This window comes from Macrobrachium rosenbergii, chromosome 23 (genome assembly GCF_040412425.1).
Source record: "Macrobrachium rosenbergii isolate ZJJX-2024 chromosome 23, ASM4041242v1, whole genome shotgun sequence".
Taxonomy (NCBI): Eukaryota; Metazoa; Arthropoda; class Malacostraca; order Decapoda; family Palaemonidae; genus Macrobrachium; species Macrobrachium rosenbergii.
In genome coordinates, this window is record NC_089763.1 from 36,906,635 (window position 1) to 36,927,452 (window position 20,818).

Consider the following 20,818-nt stretch of genomic DNA (forward strand, 5'->3'; position numbering starts at 1 on the left):
AAAAGTTAGCAACGATATAGGACACGCCTCCACCGGGCCGTGGTTAAAGTTTGATGGGCCGCGGCTCATCCAGCATTATACCGAGACCACCGAAAGATAGATCTATTTACGGTTGCCTATATTATACGCTGTACGATTATACATGTTTGTAATTGTTTTAAATGAAGATTTTGAAGCTGTCTATTTTTTTCGAGCGAAGCAAATTGAAACTTTTTGTCATTATTATTTTATAGTTAATAATGTTCATATAATCATAAGATTACTGAGGGATTAATCCGTTAAAATATACAATAATACAACAAACCCACGCAGGTTACTCTCTCTCTCTCTCTCTCTCTCTCTCTCTCTCTCTCTCTCTCTCTCTCTCTCTCTCTATGCTTTTAATTTTAAAAGTAAGTCTGTCTATAGAGATAGGTCCAATACTTACTACAAGGCTACTAAAATCATCTTCATTTTCATTTGAAGGCAAATCCTTGCCTACCACCATTAACAACTCTTTATTCAACTCCAATGAAAGAATAGTATTTATACACAACACCTCATATCCAAGAGCAAAAGTATAAGAAGAAGAAAGATAGACAATGCCTCTCTTGAATTCTAATAATGTCTGTCTTCTACTAGACAAAATCATTGAAAAAGGATTGCCAAGTTTTAGAGCGAACAGGGAAGAAGTTTGGGAAACGTAGATGTGTAAATTGTTCGAGTGGGTGGGAGGGGAAACTTTGTTCTCTAAAATGGCCTTCCTATTTGTGCGTCCGTGTCTGGTCTGGACAGAGTCCAGCGCTCAACTTCAGGACTCTTTTTCCTATGTGCATAAAGATGGAGAAACATCGATAATCCCTTTCTTATACGGACAGTATTAGCTTGAAGGTTATATAAATATTAAAAGACATATGTACACGTATATTTTGATTTATATTTTTATTTAATTATAGTATCTTCATAGATAAAGGGATGCAAATTATAAAAATGTAAAAAGGAAGAGAGAGAGAGAGAGAGAGAGAGAAGAGAGAGAGAGAGAGAGAGAGAGAGAGATTGGGGACTGTGTAAGAAATACCAGTTATATTTTGAAGTTTTGAAGATTATCTGATTAATATTTATCAGTATCATGACATGAAATATTATTTGGCCGTCATACACATTCACATTATATATATAATTTTATATATATGTATATATATAATATGTATGTATGTATGTATATATATATATATATATATATATACGTGTGTGCGTGTGTCTCGTTACCAATAGAAAAATTAGTAACTGATTGTAAATCCTAGCCGGTTTCAGCTTTATTTCTAAACCATTAACGAAGGACTGGCGCGGAGATAGAAATTGACAATGTATACATATATATTGTGAATTTCTACCACCACGTATCAGTCCTTCAATGGCTTAGAGAAATAAAGTCGAAACCGGGCAGGAATTGCACCCAGTCTTTATTTTTCCTCTACGTGGGAATGAAGATATATAAATCAATTATCAGACTATAATTATATATATATATATATATATTTATTTATTTATGCTAATAAGAGATATATAAATCGTCAGACTATAATCAGATATATATATATTTATATATATATATATATATATATATATATATATATATATATATATATATATATATATATCTGATTATAGTCTGATGATTTATATATCTCTTATTAACATAACAAATAAATAAATAAACTATATGTAACTAATATATGCTCTGTATATATGTATATATATATGTATATATATATATATTATATATCTCAGTACTCAGTCTGATAATTGTTTATATATCTCTCGTCCGAGGAAAATAAGACACAGATGCAAATCCCGACGGGTTTCGACTTTTTATTTCAAGCCGTGAGCGGAAGACTGATAAATATTGTGAAATTCTGTACGCTCTTCATACACATTGTCAATTTCTTCAAGTGCCAGTCATAGTTATGATTTAAGTAAAGCTGTTTCCAGCTGGGGTACAATCGGTTACTAATTTTCAGTAACAACTGGTTCACGCACCTCATATATATGCTGTATATATATATGTATATGTATATATATATCTGTATATGTATGTATATAACTATATATATATAACTATATACATATATACACAAACACATACATACATATATATAAAATTATATATATAATGTGAGATATTGTATGATGACAATATCAAGTACAATGACTCATGACTACTGATAAATATTGTCAGATAATCTTGAAACTTCAAAATGCGCTTTATTTCTTACACAGTCCCCAATCTATATATATACTATATATATATATATATATATATATATATATATATATATATATATATATATATATATAACACACTTGCATTTTTATAATTTGCATCACTTTATCATGAAGATACTATAATTAAATAAAAAATATAAATCAAAACTATCAAATGTACATATGTCTTTAATGTTATATAACCCTCATACTGTCACGTATAAGAAAGGGATTATCATTGTTTCTCCATCTTCCCTTGTAAGAGTCCTGAGATGACGCTGGACTGTCCCGGGCAGACACAGACACTACAAATGAGAGGCCATTTTTGGTGGGTTTGCCCGCCAACATTCAATTACGCTGCGTTTCTGAGCTTCTTCCTGTTCGCTGTACTGACGATCACCACTGTGTTTTTGTCCCGAGACGGGTAGGAATTCAGAGAGAACGACCTTCCGCTTCTTCTTCATACTTTGCTCTTGAATATGAGTGACTCTGTAAGCTACTGACTAACTCGTGAAGTTGAACTTTGAGACTATGTGATGATGACACAGAATTGCCTTTCAAAAATGAAAATGAAGATGATTTTAGCAACAGCCAATATGTTGGACCTATCTCTATGAACGAACACTTACAAGAGTAAAAGCGCTAAGAAAGAGAGAAGAAGAGAGAGAGAAGAGAGAGAGAAGAAGAGAAGGCGTGAGTTTGTTGACAACATATTTTTAACAGTTATCTTTCGTATCTTGCTGTTATATGAACATTATTAACATAAATAAAAATGACAAGATTTCATTTCGAAAAAATGAACAACTCAAAATCTTCATTTAAAACAATTACAAGCATGTATAAACACGGCATATAATATGACGGCCGTAAATAGATGTCTTTCATTGATACTCAGTATAATAACAGATGAGACGCGGCTAACAAACTTTAACCACGGCGGCGGCGTAATCTGCAATGAACCATTTGTTTTACAAGCAAATAAAACAAAAAATACTGAAGACTTGAACTGCAATTTGGTATGTTTGATGATTGGAGGAGTGGATGATCGGCACACCGAACTGCAGCCCTGCTTCAGTAGTTTTTAAGAACTGAGAACTTGAACAAAATGCGGACAGCAGATGCTTTAACGCAACTCTTTTTCTTTAACGAAAACTAAAACTGCTGATTTCTACTGTCCCCATCGTGATGGCCATCCTTGCCGCACAAAGGGTATGTGGGCGAGCGTTCGCTCCCCGGCGGGAAAGGCATTGGACGTAAGGTGTAGCAAGGAGTTTTGCTGATATCACACCGCCGTTGTTTACGCCAAACGACACTGGCTTCCTCGCATTGTCCGCGTTATTTTCTCTGTGGTTCAGGGTGCTTTACCTGAAAGGGGTGTAGCTGTTTCTTTGCATGGCTTTTCCCAGCTGATGATGTTTTGCTTTAAACTAGACCCTGTGTATATTGTAAGGGGTTGCGGCTTTGTTAATAAATCTGTAGGCTGATAGCAATGTCTTAACACTCCTTTTATTTAGATACAGTGATATCGGGCTGAACATCTGTTTGAGAATGCTGAAGTCTGAAAGCTCAGTCAGCTTCTCTTATGGCATTTATTTGACCTTTGTTTCAACGACTTCAGAGGCAAAATGAAAACGCGGCAAACTGGCTTGAAGAAACCTTCCATTTTACCGAACTAAATGAAAGAGCTGCGGTATCTGCAAAATTTTCGAGGTGAGACCATGCACATGACTCAGTGAAACAACTGCACAAGTACTACAGTTTCAGAGCTGTTGCTCGACTTTCCGCAGCTGAGATCCACATTGCGGCTATCTGCGGCGAGAGAGGCGGTATCTGAAATCCGTGAATATGCCACCTGTGGGCTAAGGTGAAAATGCACGGTGCTGCGGTTTCCGAGAATGATTCTTCAACTGCTCAGGTGATCCCATCTGCGTGGCTGGAAAATCGGTAGGCTGAGAGGCCTGCAAATGTTCGAAAGTGAGATATGCCACTGATGGCCTCGTGCATGGCTGCACAAAGTTACTGCGGTTTCGGGAATGAGCAACTCGTGCTTTTATTGGGTTACATTTACGGCAACACCCAAAAATCGAAGAGAGTGACAGGCGAAACTGCGGTACGCAAAATGTTCGAGAAATGCGACTATGCCACCTGCTGTGAGTGAAGAACACTGGCGCCACGAGTTACTGCGGTTTCAGGAATGAACAACAAATGCAGTATCGTAGTACAGAGCTACAACCTGATTTTTTCTCGGTTTTATCAATTTTTGCAGATACTACAGTCTTCATTCGGCTGGTATGAATCGAGGTCAGACCGTAATCTGCTTTGTTGGTATTGCATCTTCGCGATAACATGATATGTGTGATGGTACATGAAGTCATTATTCGCCAGAGGAACGGTAACCGTATGCGAGTCGCAAACTAAACTCATTAACTGAAATTGGCGATAATATAATTATGAAGTATCCAATGAAGTTTTGTTCAGAATAATGAATTCGGTCAACAGGCTGTGTGTTGAATAAATCTAGATGTTAGGTAACGCTATATATGCTGTATATGTATGTAGCCTTGCTGTAATATATATATATATATATGTATATATATATGTTGTGAACGAGTGACTTCCTGATTCCGTCATCACCAGATAAATAATTCGGTATCCGGTAAACTTTGTTGATTTCCGTAGCAGAAAAACTTTGTGCCGGCGTCTTTCGTTAAGCTCTTGTCTGTGCTAAAAAGCTACTGAGGCTGAAAGGGCTGCGAAATTGGTGTGTTGATTGCCCGCCTCAATCATCAAACTTGCAAATGCAGCCTCAACACAATACTTTTATTTTGCCAGGTTAAAGTTAGCCGTAATCATGCTTCTGGCACAACGAAAGTAAGCCACCACCGTCATGGACCGCTCAAACAACACGTTATACCGGACCGCCGAAAATGATCTGTATCGGGGGCCTTCTGTAGCAGCTTACAAGCTTTCCGAAGTGACTTTCGTATTGAACTTTGTTCCTCGATCATACGCCCGAACACACACACGCATGCATGCATGCATATATATGCTGTATATATATATATATATATATATATATATATATATATATATATATATATATATATATATATATATATATATATATATATATATATATATATATATATATATATATATATGTGTGTGTATATAATGTGTGTGTGTGTGTAATAGTATATATATATATAATATCAGTTTATGTATAAATAACCCAGCATTTGAAAGACTATTGAAAGAACACGTAAAAATCAAAAAATGAAACAGGCCCCAGCTGCTATATTACATTAACAGTGATCATCTATTGTCATACAGTAGTGCTGGGGTGATCCACTGTGATGAAAGAACACACATATTCATGTATAAATAATCCACCAGACTCCTACTTTTATTAATGTACTGTTCAAACAAGCTAATTAATTCTCTTATTTTATTTATCTATAATCTCTCTCTCTTCTCTGAAGTTATAGATTAATTTTCTAATATTAATTGGTTCTGTATCAGTTTTCTCTCTCTCTCTCTCTCTCTCTCTCTCTCTCTCTCAAAGTAACAGATTAATTCATAATATTAAATTGGTTTTGCTGTCTGTTTTATCTCTCTCTCTCTCTCTCTCTCTCTCTCTCTCTCTCTCTCTCTCTCTCTCTCTCTCTCTCTCTCTCCTCTTGTTACAAAACTTTCTCTAACTCTCTCTCTCTCTCTCTCTCTCCCTCTCACCAAACTTTCTCCCACCCCATCTGTCTGTCTGTCTCTAACTCTCTCTCTCTTTCTTACCAAACTTTCTCAAACCCCCTCCTTCTCCCCCTCTCTCTCTAGTTAAGCTGACAGGCTGTCCTCCGCCATCTTGGGGTGTGCGGGTCTCCTTAGCTATATGGCACTTTGTCGGTTGAGTGCCATATTCTCCGAGAGTCACGTCTTCAAGTACCGGGATGAAGGGTGGTATCTTTCCCGAGTTCTCGGAAAAGATGGTGTCCCTAAATCAAGCTGTATTCTTGTTTCCAGTTGCTGAAAAATATTACTTTTCTTCACATAGATTATTTATCCTTATATTTCATATGTTATTATCTTTAATGTTAAAGTGTTTATCACCGGTACTTAAAGGCATTGGAATATTTCTGTTATTATATAAGTTACATTAATACTTTCGACTGAAAATAATCAAGTTTTTTCCCCTGATTTTGTTTCGTAACTATACGTATTTGCCTTCGAGGTTCGAAGGATCTTAGACAGTTCTCTCTCTCTCTCTCTCTCTCATTGCTTCTCTGTCTCTGTTTGGCTACTCTCTCTCTCATTGCTTCTCTATCCCTCTGTCTTTGTTTGTCTGCTTTCTCTCTCTCTCTCTCTCTCTCTCTCTCTCTCTCTCTTGGAGAAACATATATTGGTTTAGATTGAATTATATGAAAAACATGATTTACGCACACTACACACACACATACACGAACACAGGCGCTTGCCTTTTACACACACACACACACACACACACACACTTCCCCACTTACACGCCCACACTTCCACTCACACGCCCACACGCGTAGAAGTTTCTTCCACCAGATGTGTTTCCCAAGCAATTATTCGCATCTAATTTCCGGCAGGTCTCCCAAGAGACAAATGAGGCGATGGAAAGTTTCTGTCGGAGACGAGCTCTGTCTCCAGTGATACTTATCAAAGGGATGATAATATCAGGAATGGAAAGAGATCCTTTTTTGGTCTTCTGTGAGAGAAAACTTTTGTGCCGGCTTTGTCTGTACGTCCGCACCTTTTCTGTCCGCACTTTTTTTCTGTCCGCCCTCAGATCTTGAAAACTACTGAGGCTAGAGGGCTGTAAATTGGGACGTTGGTCATCCACCCTCCAATCATCAAACATATCAAGTTGCAGCCCTCTAGCCTCAGTAGTTTTTATTTTATTTAAGGTTAAGATTAGCCATAATGAATTGCGATAAGCGTGATATTTGTGGCCATCACCGGGCCATGGTTAAAGTTTCATGGGTCGCGGCTCATACAGCATTATACCGAGACACCGAAAGATAGATCTATTTTCGGTGGCCTTGATTATACGCTGCAGCGGCTGAACAGAAAACTCGATTGCGCCGAAGAAGCTTCGGCGCATTTTTTACTCGTTTCTTTCAAGCTTTAGTCGAAGAAACAGATAAACTTCAAGTGCCTTCGATAAGAGGAAGAGGAATCGCGCCCTCAAAAGACAGTTGATATAAAGATTTTATTTTTTACTATTACGATTTCAAAGGGATATTTTCTTTTCACTTCAATGCAGGTGTTCCAGGCAGTGCCGTTTCGAATCTGCGAACTGAAATGATATCGTGTGTCTCAAAAGATGGTTTTAAATAAGGCTGTTTTTGGTATCTCGACTTCAAAGGGATAATCTCTGCTTCACTTTTACGTAGCTGTTCGAAGTGGCTCAGCTTCGATTCCAAGAAATATATAACAAGCAAAAAATGCACCGAAGTGCCCTCGGCGCAATCGAGTTCTCTGTACAGCCGCTACAGCGTATAATCAAGGCCACCGAAAACAGAGTCTCGGTAGTATAATGTTTTATGAGCAGCGTCCCATGAAACTTTAACCACGGCCCGGTGGTGGCCTAGTTTATATCGTTGCCAGATGCACGAATGTGGCTAACTTAACCTTCAAACAAAATAAAAACTAACCGAGACTAGAGGGCTACAATTTGGTATGTTTGATGATTGGAGGGTGGATGATTAACACAACATTTGCAGCCCTCTAGCCTCAGTAGTTATCAAGATCTGAGGACAGAATAAAATGCGGACAGACAGACAAAGCAGGCACAATAGTTTCTTTTAAAGGAAACTGAAAGCATATTTCGTGTCACAAACATGGTAAGGCAAGTTTACATTAATATTTCAACTAAAAAATAGCCTCTCTCTCTCTCTCTTCTTTGCTGCTGACCCGTTTGACAAAAATTTCTATTGCCTGTACAGTATGTGTCAGAAGTGACTAAAACTGTGGATGTTTTCTGCTTAAAGGATTTCATCAGCTATTCAACCGTTTAAATGCAAATGTGATAATTATTGTGGTGTTTTTTATTATCTGTAGAAGTCCCATGTTTCGTTACATGGCTTAGTGCTCATATATATATATATATATATATATATATATATATATATATATATATATATATATATATATATATATATATATATATATATATATATATATATATATATATATATATATATTAGTTATTACAATTACAAACGTATCTGGTAAAAAGTGACTATATACAATACATTATATATTGTATATATATATATATATATATATATATATATATATATATATATATATATATATATATATATATATATATATGTATGTATATATCATACTCTCTCTCTCTATATATATATATATATATATATATATATATATATATATATATATATATATATATATATATATAACACAATCTTCGTACGAAAATGCAAAAACAAAACATCACTGGTCAAACATCTACTCTTAGATATACACCAACGATTTTATAGCACATTCACATAACAAATATCATTACTCTTATAAATACACCCTTCAACACAACGACTTCTCCGAAAATATCTCCTCCTTCCACGAGGACAAAACAGAACGCGAGAATATAAGGACGAGGAAGAGAAGGGACGACATTGCAATCCTGTGGATTCTGAGTATTGACAAAGTCGTTAAAAAGAATGGAAAGGTGGTGATAACAGTGGGAGCTAGGGAGACAGGCTCGATAATGGCATGAGGATATGAGAGAGAGAGAGAGAGAGAGAGAGAGAGAGAGAGAGAGGAGAGAGCATAACTGTTTCTCTCTTTTACTGTTAGAAAGCCGATTAATGATTTGACAAGTTAGAATTTCATTTAGGAAAAATAGTAGTCTCCTTTTCTTAACTTCGGGGAGAGAGAGGAGAGAGAGAGAGAGAGAGAGAGAAGAGAGAGAGAGAGAGAGAGAGAGATGGGCTCTACTCATGCTCCAATACACAACAACAATGACTCCCAGCAAACAATGATATTAAAACCTCATTCTTTTATTCCAGATTTTCATAACAAAGGTCTTTTTTCTGACCCGCACTGAGATACTTCATTATTCTTTCCAGGAAGAAGTCTTTTCATTCTCATTGAACATTCTTTATATTCCTGTTTTGTTATTCTTGATCATGGCAACCATTAGATGTTGGGTATACTGATATTCCCTCCCAATCTTTGTGTGTATGTATAAATAGTATGACTGTCACGTACACAATCAATTTACAATATGTACTTCCGTCACAGAATTCTCGGTTTACAAGAATAATCCACTGGATTTTATTTTACCTCAGATTCCCTTTCATGGAAGAAATGGGATTTCAAGTTAAATACTTATATTTACTGTGAGATCCTGACCAATATATGAACAAATCTTAGTCGTTATTTGAACATCATTAACTAGGCACCACTAAATATTCAATCCTAAGTAGGATTATGATGTAACATACCCGTGTATTTTCTACACACTACTGATAAGTATTACTCTTCATAAATAGACTGGAAAGGCACAGTACCTTACATTGAATAATTCTTTTAAGAGTTACTTATGAAATTTAAAGGCACAGTGGCTTTATTTCGTTGTTTTTGTATCTTTGTCACATGGGGTGTTCATTCAATTTTGCCAACGTCCCTTTCAATTGTTAATATGTTCATTTTTTAAATCTTAAATGGCCAAATATTAAAGAAACAGTTCATATTATGAGCATATGAAACAGATTTATCCGTTTTCCAATTGCTTAACGGAAGTGAATATTTTACTGATATTTCAGGCTTCCTCTCATCTGTAATATTAATTATTTCCAGAATAAAATGATATTTGTGACGAAAACAACGACTTCATTTTATAATCACAAGAAAAAGATTGAGTCTTCTTCCATGAAGAATGAATGTTTATCTATAGGTAGGTAATATCATGTAATCCAGGAAAACAGAGATCAAGCCTTACATAACAGAGGTCACACTATCTCGCTTGTTCTCATATCCTTTCCAAACCGTTGACAGGAGGAGACGAGGGAAGGATACAGAAAGGATATCCTTTGAAAACAGGATCTCTGACTCTGTCATTTCCTTTCATCCTTACGGGATAGCTTCGCTGGCTGACGAATAGTCAGAATTTGGCAGAGATGTCAAGGAGCCTGGAGCTGACGAAGATGAGTTACTGTGAGTGTGTGTGTGTGTGTGTGTATATATATATATATATATATATATATATATATATATATATATATATATATATATATATATATATATATATATATATATATATATTAAAAAACATATAATATATGGATATGTATATATATATATATATATATATATATATATATATATATATATATATATATATATATATATATATATATATATATATATATATATATGTGTGTGTGTGTGTGTGTGTGTGTGTGTGTATGTGTGTGCATATATGTAAATGTATGTATCCCAGTATGCATTAAATTATACATTAAGTAAAACGAAAATGGTAACGATCGCACAAACAGCGTGAACACAAATTATTTCAATAAAAAAATTAGGAAAAGTAGCAATGACAAATGGAATCCGATCACGGGAGCAGAATACAAAACAGAACAGAAAGCAGCGAAGAGTAGTCAATTAAAGTAAATAAAAAAAATAACAGTAAAAATACGAAACAAACAATTCCCCACCTATCATGGGAAAGTTCCAGCTGCCAACCAGAGCGTTCCCATATACATCAGGCATCCCAAAAAATGAACGAACCTGCTATTAGGAGTGTATTCAGAAGAAATGGTACAGGTAGAGATGGACAAAATAATATTTCTGCTTCGTTCCCAGCTAAAGAAAATATTAAAAATATTTCCATCACCACAGTTTGTTTATTACTCGATAAAGCAAATCTCAGGAACCAACGTCACTTGATTCTTCCGAATATGGTGAGAGAGAGAGAGAGAGAGAGAGTTAGTAGCCTAAATCTGCCTATTTCCATTAATATGTGCATAATATATATATATATATATATATATATATATATATATATATATATATATATATATATATATATATATATATATATATATACATACTCTACTCTCATATATATATGTATATATATATTATATATAAATATATATATATATATATATATATATATATATACATATATATATATATATATATATATATATATATATATATATATATATATATATATATATATATATATATATATCTTACTATCATTCAACTAGAAACCTCTGTTGCCTACATCTGAATTCCTGGTGCTGTCAACTGGGTAAGACGCCGTTCATTACCTGCCCTGAATTTCACTGGAGGAGTTTCTAGCCTTTAAATTCCCTTATGGGAATTTACTGTTAACAATTCCCTTGAAACTTCCAATGAGATTAATTAATGTCTTGAATATAATGGGCATTGTATTATGGTCACTAAGTTTATAGATGTTCTTTGGACTTTTATTATTATTATTATTATTATTATTATTATTATTATTATTATTATTATTATTATTATTATTACTCTGGAATAAAAGAACAGAAAATAAACTTTAATCAGACTTTCCATAAAATAATCAGACTTTCCATAGTTTTATCTTTTTATGTCTATCATTCTCCTGTCATTACAAAACTACCTGAATGTATTTATAGAGTTTCAAATATATATAATATAATAAAATCATGTTTATAAATGGAAAGTACCTCAGATTTCTTCCCTAATCTCTCTCTCTCTCTCTCTCTCTCTCTCTCTCTCTCTCTCTCTCTCTCTCTCTCTCTCTCTCTCAACATACATACAACACGCTCTCTCTCTCTCTCTCTCTCTCTCTCTCTCTCTCTCTCTCTCTCTCTCTCTCTCTCTCTCACACACACACACACACACACACACACACACACAAACATATCGATGGGGCATATCCCTGTAACTAAGCCAAACAGCAAAAAACATGATTCTTCTTCTTCCCACAAAGAAAAGCGAGAATATAGAAACATCGTCAGCATCTCAGTGGGGTCTACTTCTTTTATCTCCGAGTCTGTCGAAACACAAATAACAAAGGCTGCTAAAAACGAGATTCCCTGCTGTGTCTGTCGAACACCTCCCGGAAACGATGCCCTGATTGATAGAAGTTAATCGGCTTCTGACAAGTCAATATACCCCTTGGGTAACTGGGAACGATATATACATTTTGGATTTTTGTGGGGACAAATGGATCAGTTTGTACCGTGCTAAGCTGATATTCATATCCCCAGAGACATTTCAATTTACAAAATTTGATTCAGCGATTTTTCTTTCTAACGCTATTAGGATAAACGAGCATTTTAAACGCTTATTATTATCATTATTCATAAGATGAACCCCATTGCTAAGGAACAACCCCACAGGGGCCACTGACTAGAAATTCAAGCTATAAAGAATACGGTGTTTATTCGAAAGAATGCCCAATAAATAACATGAATTTTTTCACTAACATTACAAAATTACAGGAGAAGACAATCTATCCACTGAATACTCTTATTGAAACAAATGCATCAAGTTTAAATCAGTAATATTCATATCATACAAATACTTTCAATTCGTAGAACTTGATTCAGTGAATTTTCTTCCCAACATTATTAGAATCAAACAGCATTTAAGCACTTGTCCAACTAATAGCATGATCTGTCTGATGAATATAACAGTTGTCACATGATCGGCGTGAAATCTGATAGACACGTAATTCAGCAATGTCAGGACAGTTCTTTATAAGAGCTCTTTCAATTGTATTTTTTGTTATATGATGATTCTGTGATGCTATTATCATAAAGGATCTGCTTTTCTGTTGATAAAACATTGTCTAATATAATACAAGGACATTTTAATTCTTTCATAATTACATTGGTTTGTCATCTATACATTCAATGCTAGATGTATAAGAACATGGTTGGGAAAACAATTTCTTCATTTCTTACGTAGCTGATATAGCAAAATAATCAATTCGTTTCATGTGGAAAGGAGGAATTTTTCTTTTTAGTCGTAGACAAACAGGCGGGCAGATAGATTGACAGAGCACTTCAGGGATATATATATATATATATATATATATATATATATATATATATATATATATATATATATATATATATATCTGCTGCTCTCTCACTCTTTCTCTCAAATAATTTAAAGAACTTTAACACTAGACGTCATTATATTTATCTCTGGCTCGATTACTTACAAACTTTTGAGTTTATATAATGTTTAACAGTGAATAAGTGAGTGGATGTGGTGTTGTGTGGTGAGCGTATATGCGTGTCAGAGAGAGAGAGAGAGAGAAGAAGAAGAAAAACTAACTCTTATGCAAAATTATCCTATACAACCAAGAGTTTAATTGAAACACACATCCCTCAGTTTATCTTTGGCTCGCTATTCTTGGAAACACTTTCTTTGCTTGACCGTCGCGGCTGCCGCGTCTGTTCAATGGAGACTGGTGTGTCTCTCTGCGTAGTCTATTTCCACCACAGGATACATGACGCATGTCACAGCTGACGAAGGACTGACAATCCTTCAATCGTTTATATGGGTTTGTGATGTAAGTTAGGACGCAGTTTGTTTTAGAATTGTTGAAGGGTTTAACGTGACGGGATTTTTCAAAAAGGACTTTTATTGTTTATTATTGTTAGGAAGTATACACAAGTAAAACATTTCTTCGTCGCAATCGAGTTTTCTGTACGGCGGGCCACCGAAAATAGATCTATCTTTAAGTGGTCTCGGTATAATGCTGTATGAGCCGCGGCCCATGAAACTCTCAGCCGACCGTGGTTGCATGTGTTGTTGCGTTGCCAGAAGTACGATTATGGCTAACCTTAACCTTCAATAAAATAAAAACTACTGGGGCTAGAGGGTTACAACTTGGTATGTTTGATGATTGGAGGGTGGATGATCAACATACCAATTTGCAGCCTTCTAGCCTCAGTAGTTTTTAAGATCTGAGGGCGGACAGAAAAGTGCGGACAGTCCAGACAAAGCCGCCACAATAGTTTTCTTTTCAGAAAACTAAATCCATCGAGCACAGGTTGGATTTGATCGATAACCAACTCATGCTACAAAACACCGAGTGTTTTCAGGCCAACCCTTGCTTCAAGTATGGAAGAAACTTCTCGAATGTCCATTTCAAGTTCGGTCATATTTTTTACTGGAAATGTTTAGAATTTTCTCGTCCTTCTGTATTCTTCCGCTTTCAGTATCGTCATTTGATTGTTTTCAGAAAGTTGTTATTTAAGAAAGAAAGTCTCCCTGGAGATTCTCAGAATAGTTTTAAGTGAACTCTTGTCTTTTATTATTGCTTATACAGATGTTAGGGAGATGACCAAGGTTTGATTTAATTACATGGACATATTAATTACACAGACTTGTCATGAATGAGAAATTCATCTTACGAAATAGATTTCAAACGTGTGCCAAGAGAAAGAAAATAATCTTGAGAGAGAGAGAGAGAGAGAGCTTTTATATGTAGCCAATGTGTATACTGGAACACATAAATGACAGTTATTCATTTTGAAAAGTCAAAATTGCCTCCCAGTTGAGAGAGAGAGAGAGAGAGAGAGAGAAGTTTCCTGATATGGAGATATGGCCAAGGTGAACTGCAGAAAACAGAAATGGTAATTATTCTTTTTTGAAAAAAAACAAAATTGAATTTTACCATGTCTCTCTCTCTCCCTCTCTCTCTCTCTCTCTCTCTCTCTCTCTCTCTCTCTCTCTCTCTCTCCTCTCTCTCCTTCTTCTTCTTCTTCTTCTTCATTAATTCAACCCCAAATCTCTTTACCCGGCAAATCTAGCTTCCATCTCTTCACCGGGATAAAAGTCGATTTTTATTCCAAAAGAATTTGCATTAGCATTGCAAGACGCAAGACCAAGAATGCTGAATAAATAAATTTCACTTGCAATTCGCTGCATCTCTCTCGTGGCCGCTTGCAAGAGGAATAATTCTCGGTATGTTGCTTCTTCTCTTGCAACCCTGTAGTCTTTTTCACGTTATTGTAAACTTTATAACACAGAGAGAGAGAGAGAGAGAGAGAGAGAGAGAGAGAGAGAGAGAGAGAGTATTATGAATCTGGGTTTAAAGAAAGGAGAAAACAAAATACTAAAATAGAGATGCAAAAAAATGAATGAGAGAGAGAGAGAGAAGAATGTCATGAACCGGTGACAAAGAAAGGGAAAACAGAATATTATTATAGACATTACAGGAATGAATCAGATAGTGATTACTTTCAAATGTATAAGCAAGAAATTATCCTCTACTCTAGCTCTGTTACCCATTCACCTTGCCGTAAAACCTGTGTGGCTGTTCAGATTTTTCTCGCAAGGAGAGCAAATATCCAAAAAAAAACCCACCACCAGTTTTCTCCTCCGAGTGACTCTAATGAGAGGATCATGGCACAGACTGCAAACCCCTCAATAATTTCCACAGTGCCGAAAAGTGTACAGTTTTAATTGACGGAGCGGAGAGGAGAAAGTAACAAGATACTGGAACGTCTTCCACTTCTAAAGGGAGCATTACAGTGAGAAGATATCTAGAGGTTTTGGAGAGAGGTCCCCCTTGCTGATAATCATGAAAGGATAATAAAACTGCAGGTGGAAAAACACAGAAGGGTTTCGTTGAGTCAGCATAAATAAAAGACAATTCTGAACGACCATGAACTATTCAATTCTCATAATTTGAATGACTTCTAGTTTTCTGTAAAAGGAAACTATTTTGCCGGCTTTGTCTGTCCGTCCGCACTGATTCTGTCCGCCCTCAGATCTCAAAAACTACTCAGGCTAGAGGGCTGCAAATTGGTATGTTGATCATCCACCCTTCAATCATCAAGCATACCAAATTGCAGCCCTCTAGTCTCAGTAGTTTTATTTTACTTAAGGTTAAAGTTAGCCACAATCATGCGTCTGGCAACGATATAGGACAGGCCACCACCAGGCCGTGGTTAAAGTTTCATGGACCGCAGCTCATACAGCATTATACCGAGACCACCGAAAGATAGATCTATTTTCGGTGGCCTTGATTATACGCTGTAACGGCTGCAGAAAACTCGACTGCGCCGAAGAAACTTCGACGCATTTTTTACTTGTTGAAAATTATATTTAGAGGTTAGCCTTAGCTACTTGAACGTAAGAGATTATAACGAATATCTTTAATTTGTGATGATGAAATAACCAAGTAATTTTCTTGTTGGTATTTACGGATTTAAACCCAAATAAACAGACTAATTAATGAATTTTTATTTTTATTTTTACATGAAGTATTCATTTAAATTCCCCAGGCTATTTTAATTCCCAAATTCTAATACAAATGAGTTCTGTATAAAAGTTCTATTTCCACACCCTTTTCAAGTCCATAAAAAATACCTTACTATATGTATATGTGGTTCAGTGTATGATGTATATGATGACGTCAGATTTACCCACATATAAACACTAAATGGATTCAGATAGTCCAGAAATTGTCTTATCTAATCAGCTCTTAGAGCGGAAGGCTGGCACTGAATGGGTTTAGATGCATGCTCTATTGATATGAAAAGAAGATTATGTACAACAAGTCTCGGATGAATATCTAGTGTAAATTTGCACAGGGCACAGAAATGAAAGTGATTTTCATTTGATATGAAATACAGTGTGTATATATATATATATATATATATATATATATATATATATATATATATATATGTACATATAAATATATATTGTATATGTAAATATATATAACATTTTATTTTTATATATATATATATATATATATATATATATATATATATATATATATATTTATGTACTATAACATATATATATATATATATATATATATATATATATATATATATATATATATATATAACTGCTATATATATATATATAATTTAAAATTTCACGACCTGACCAGCCTGGCAATTTACTTCAACCCTAGTCACTCGTCCTTTTTTACCTCTGAAGCAAGCCCCAGGAAAATAACTAAAAAAAATCCTTATAAAATAAAACAAAAACCTCTAACATAAATCCCTAGGGAAATCACTCGTGCAAATCCTTATAAAAAGAAATAAAATGGCGCGAATAGAATAAAAAAATATATATAGAACACCCTACTTCCGGATTCTGCTCCTCAGCCGGCAGAGGGCAGTGACTCCCGGGCAATCCCATCCGGGATGGAAGTGGGACAATGCCTGGGACCCAATGCTCGGGAAGAAGAGATTATTCATTCATTGTCAGGTTTTCATTTTTCTGGCTGTCCAACAGACGAGGTCAATTCTGGGAATTTCCCGACGACAGCAAGGGAATTCGGTTCTGTTTTGGCCCAGAGAGAGAGAGAGAGAGAGAGAGAGAGAGAGAGAGAGAGAGAGAGAGAGAGAGAGAGAGAGAGAGAAGGACTGAGCTGAGATTTCTTTCAGTGAGAGAGAGAGAGAGGGACAGAGCTGAGATTTCTTTCAGTGAGAGAGAGAGAGAGAGAGAGAGAGAGAGAGAGAGAGAGAGAGAGAGAGAGAGAGAGAGAGAGAATTTGTTTCACTGAGAGAGGGAGAGAGGAGGAACAGAGCTGGAGATTTCTTTCACCACTGGAAAATAAATTAATATTTACTGAATCACAATCTTTTTAAAGTCGACATTTTTCTTGACCTATAATCAGGACATTCCATTAATCAACTTGTACTAAAGGAAGTATTTCGTTTTCCACTAATACAATGAATACTATCAACTTTGCAATACTCTAACAGTTTTTAATATAAAAAGAAACATGCCTACCACATCGCCAAATCCCCAAAATATTCATTGGTTCTCATAAAGGTTTTAAAAGATCTCACATTACCTAAAATAAATACTTTGGGCAAACTAACGTAACGGCCTTGCAAGGACTCACGAATCGTACCCAAGGAAAAAGACCCAAATCTCTAATTCCCGGGGAACGAATGCAGAGTTTTCAAGGGATCTGGAAGAAGAAGAAGAATCGAACCATAACATTCCACTGAGATACGTGATGCCATTTCGGACATGACACGAGAATTGGGAGAATAGAGATGATGATGATGACCGTGGATGGTTTGGCAGAAGGAGGATGTGGGTGGAAGGTTAAGAGAGAGAGAGAGAGAGAGAGAGAGAGAGAGAGAGAGAGAGAGAGAGAGAGAGAGAGAGAGAGAGAGAGAGGCTTATAAGTGCCATTCAAGTTTTGTTGCTGACTATATCACTGAATTTTTTTTTCCTATCCTAGAGATCGTGAAGTGTGTATTTTATCATAAAACATTTTTAGCGTTTTATATCACTCTCTCTTTCTCTCCCCCAGTCACTCTCTCTGTCTCTCTCTTTCTCCTTAGTCTTTCTCTCTCTCTCTCTCTTCGTCTTTTTCTCCTTCCCCCCAATCTCTCTCTCTCTCTCTCTCTCTCTCTCTCTCTCTCTCCTCGTCTTTTTCTCCTTCCCCCCTATCTCTCTCTCTCTCTCCCCAGTCCCTCTATCTCTCTCTCTCCCTCTCCCCCCAGTCTCTCTCTCTCTCTAGCATATGAGGATGTGATTAACCTACAAATTCGGATTTGATAAAACCCCATATGTGCACAAAGTGGTCCCTCAGACTGCGAGTCGTGTCCCTGTGTGGCCATATATCAGTTTTATGGTTAACCCTGAAAGCCCAGCTGGGCCCTAGAGTATTATCCACGTGGAAATGATTCGGCCTTGGGTAATACTTTGCGTAATATCAGGAATATTCTCCATTTGGGGATTCTGAACGGATATCTCTGCTTAAGTTTAGAGGTATAGTTTATATGAAACACAAAACAAAAACTCTTTATCATTTTATATTTGTTGTTAGCTTATTCCCGCCGGCAAAACGAACAGGAGATCAGCGCCTGCCCTATGAGTCTCGATTTTAACTTTTTTAACTGTTATCAGTTTACGCTTGTTAGTGATTCTTGAAACCAGTAAGTCGCAGGATCATTTCAAATTTGACTAATGATTTAGTCAATACATCTTTGACGATAAGCTACCTCACTTTATAATATAGTGACTGATATTTACTGATAAATAGTAAACCCTTAGTATTAGAAGTAGTGGAATCGACTGAATAACAAAAGTTCTGGTAAGCGAAGAAATGGTACGATAATGTTTCTTCTTTGCCTTAGTGAGGATTGGTGTGTATATATATATATATATATATATATATATATATATATATATATATATATATATATATATATATATATATATATATATATATATACGAGTGTACAACATATATATTTATATGTATATACACACACACACACACACACATATATATATATATATATATATATATATATATATATATATATATATATATATATATATATATATATATATATGTGTGTGTGTGTGTGTGTGTGTGTGTGTGTGTGTGTGTGTGCGCGCGCATATGTCGATCTGAGTGAAGTACGACTCAGCATACTTACATCGACAATAAAATTATTCGAAAACCGTTGTTAGAAAGATAAACACACAAATATCAGTACTGATATTGGCCATGCACTGCTAAACCTACAACAATAACAGTCCGTACAATTTCCTAACGATAACAGGTATAGTATATCTACCTACATATATATATATATATATATATATATATATATATATATATATATATATATATATATATATATATATATATATATATATATATATATATATATATAAACAAACAGAATAAACCTGACCTTGACACGAAGATCCACAAGAGACGCGAGTCAAGAGGTCTGATGACGATAAGCCACTTTGAGCAGGGACAAAGACACGCGCCCTGAAGGTGAAGACGCCATCACTCGGCTGCAGGAATCTCTCCTGAAGGGGAAAAGAAGAAGAAATATATTATATTGCAAAAGAGATAATTATTATGTAACTCCATCTTAGGTGGGAGTTATTGTCATGACCTTAGGGCTTTGGGAAAAGAAAATATAAAAGATCTTTGAATTAATAGAAATATATTCATAAGAAAAGCTCTTTTCTTTAGATGCATGTGAATATTATATATATACGTAACATGATAAAAGAAGAGTATATAATAAATTTGCCCCAAAATGGAAAACTGTAGTATCTGCAAAATTTTCGAAATTGAGACATGCCACTTATTGGGCTCGTGAAACACTAATACACCAGTTACTGCAGTTTCAGAATGATTCTTCAATGCTTCCCACGAGAATTTAGGGGGTCCCATTTGCAGTATCTGCAAAATTAGTAGGAAGGGAAGGGAGTATCCACCATTTTCTCAGTTTTGTACTTTTGCAGATACTGCAGGCTTCCATTTTAGGGCAGAAATGTGACCTGATTTTCCAAAATTCACACCAACAAAGACTTATATTTCAAAATACTTTCAGTCATTCATTTTTCATCGTACCCAAGTCACAAATGGCCCTGTTATTGTTGGCCCTTGTTTTTCAAGCGAGGCTTATAGGCTAAGCTGCTCATAATGTGTACTTTTGTTGGAGCTAATGATATAATTAATGCAGATTGAATTCATAAAATATTAATTCTGGAAACCTAAAAATTCTTTGCAAAATTT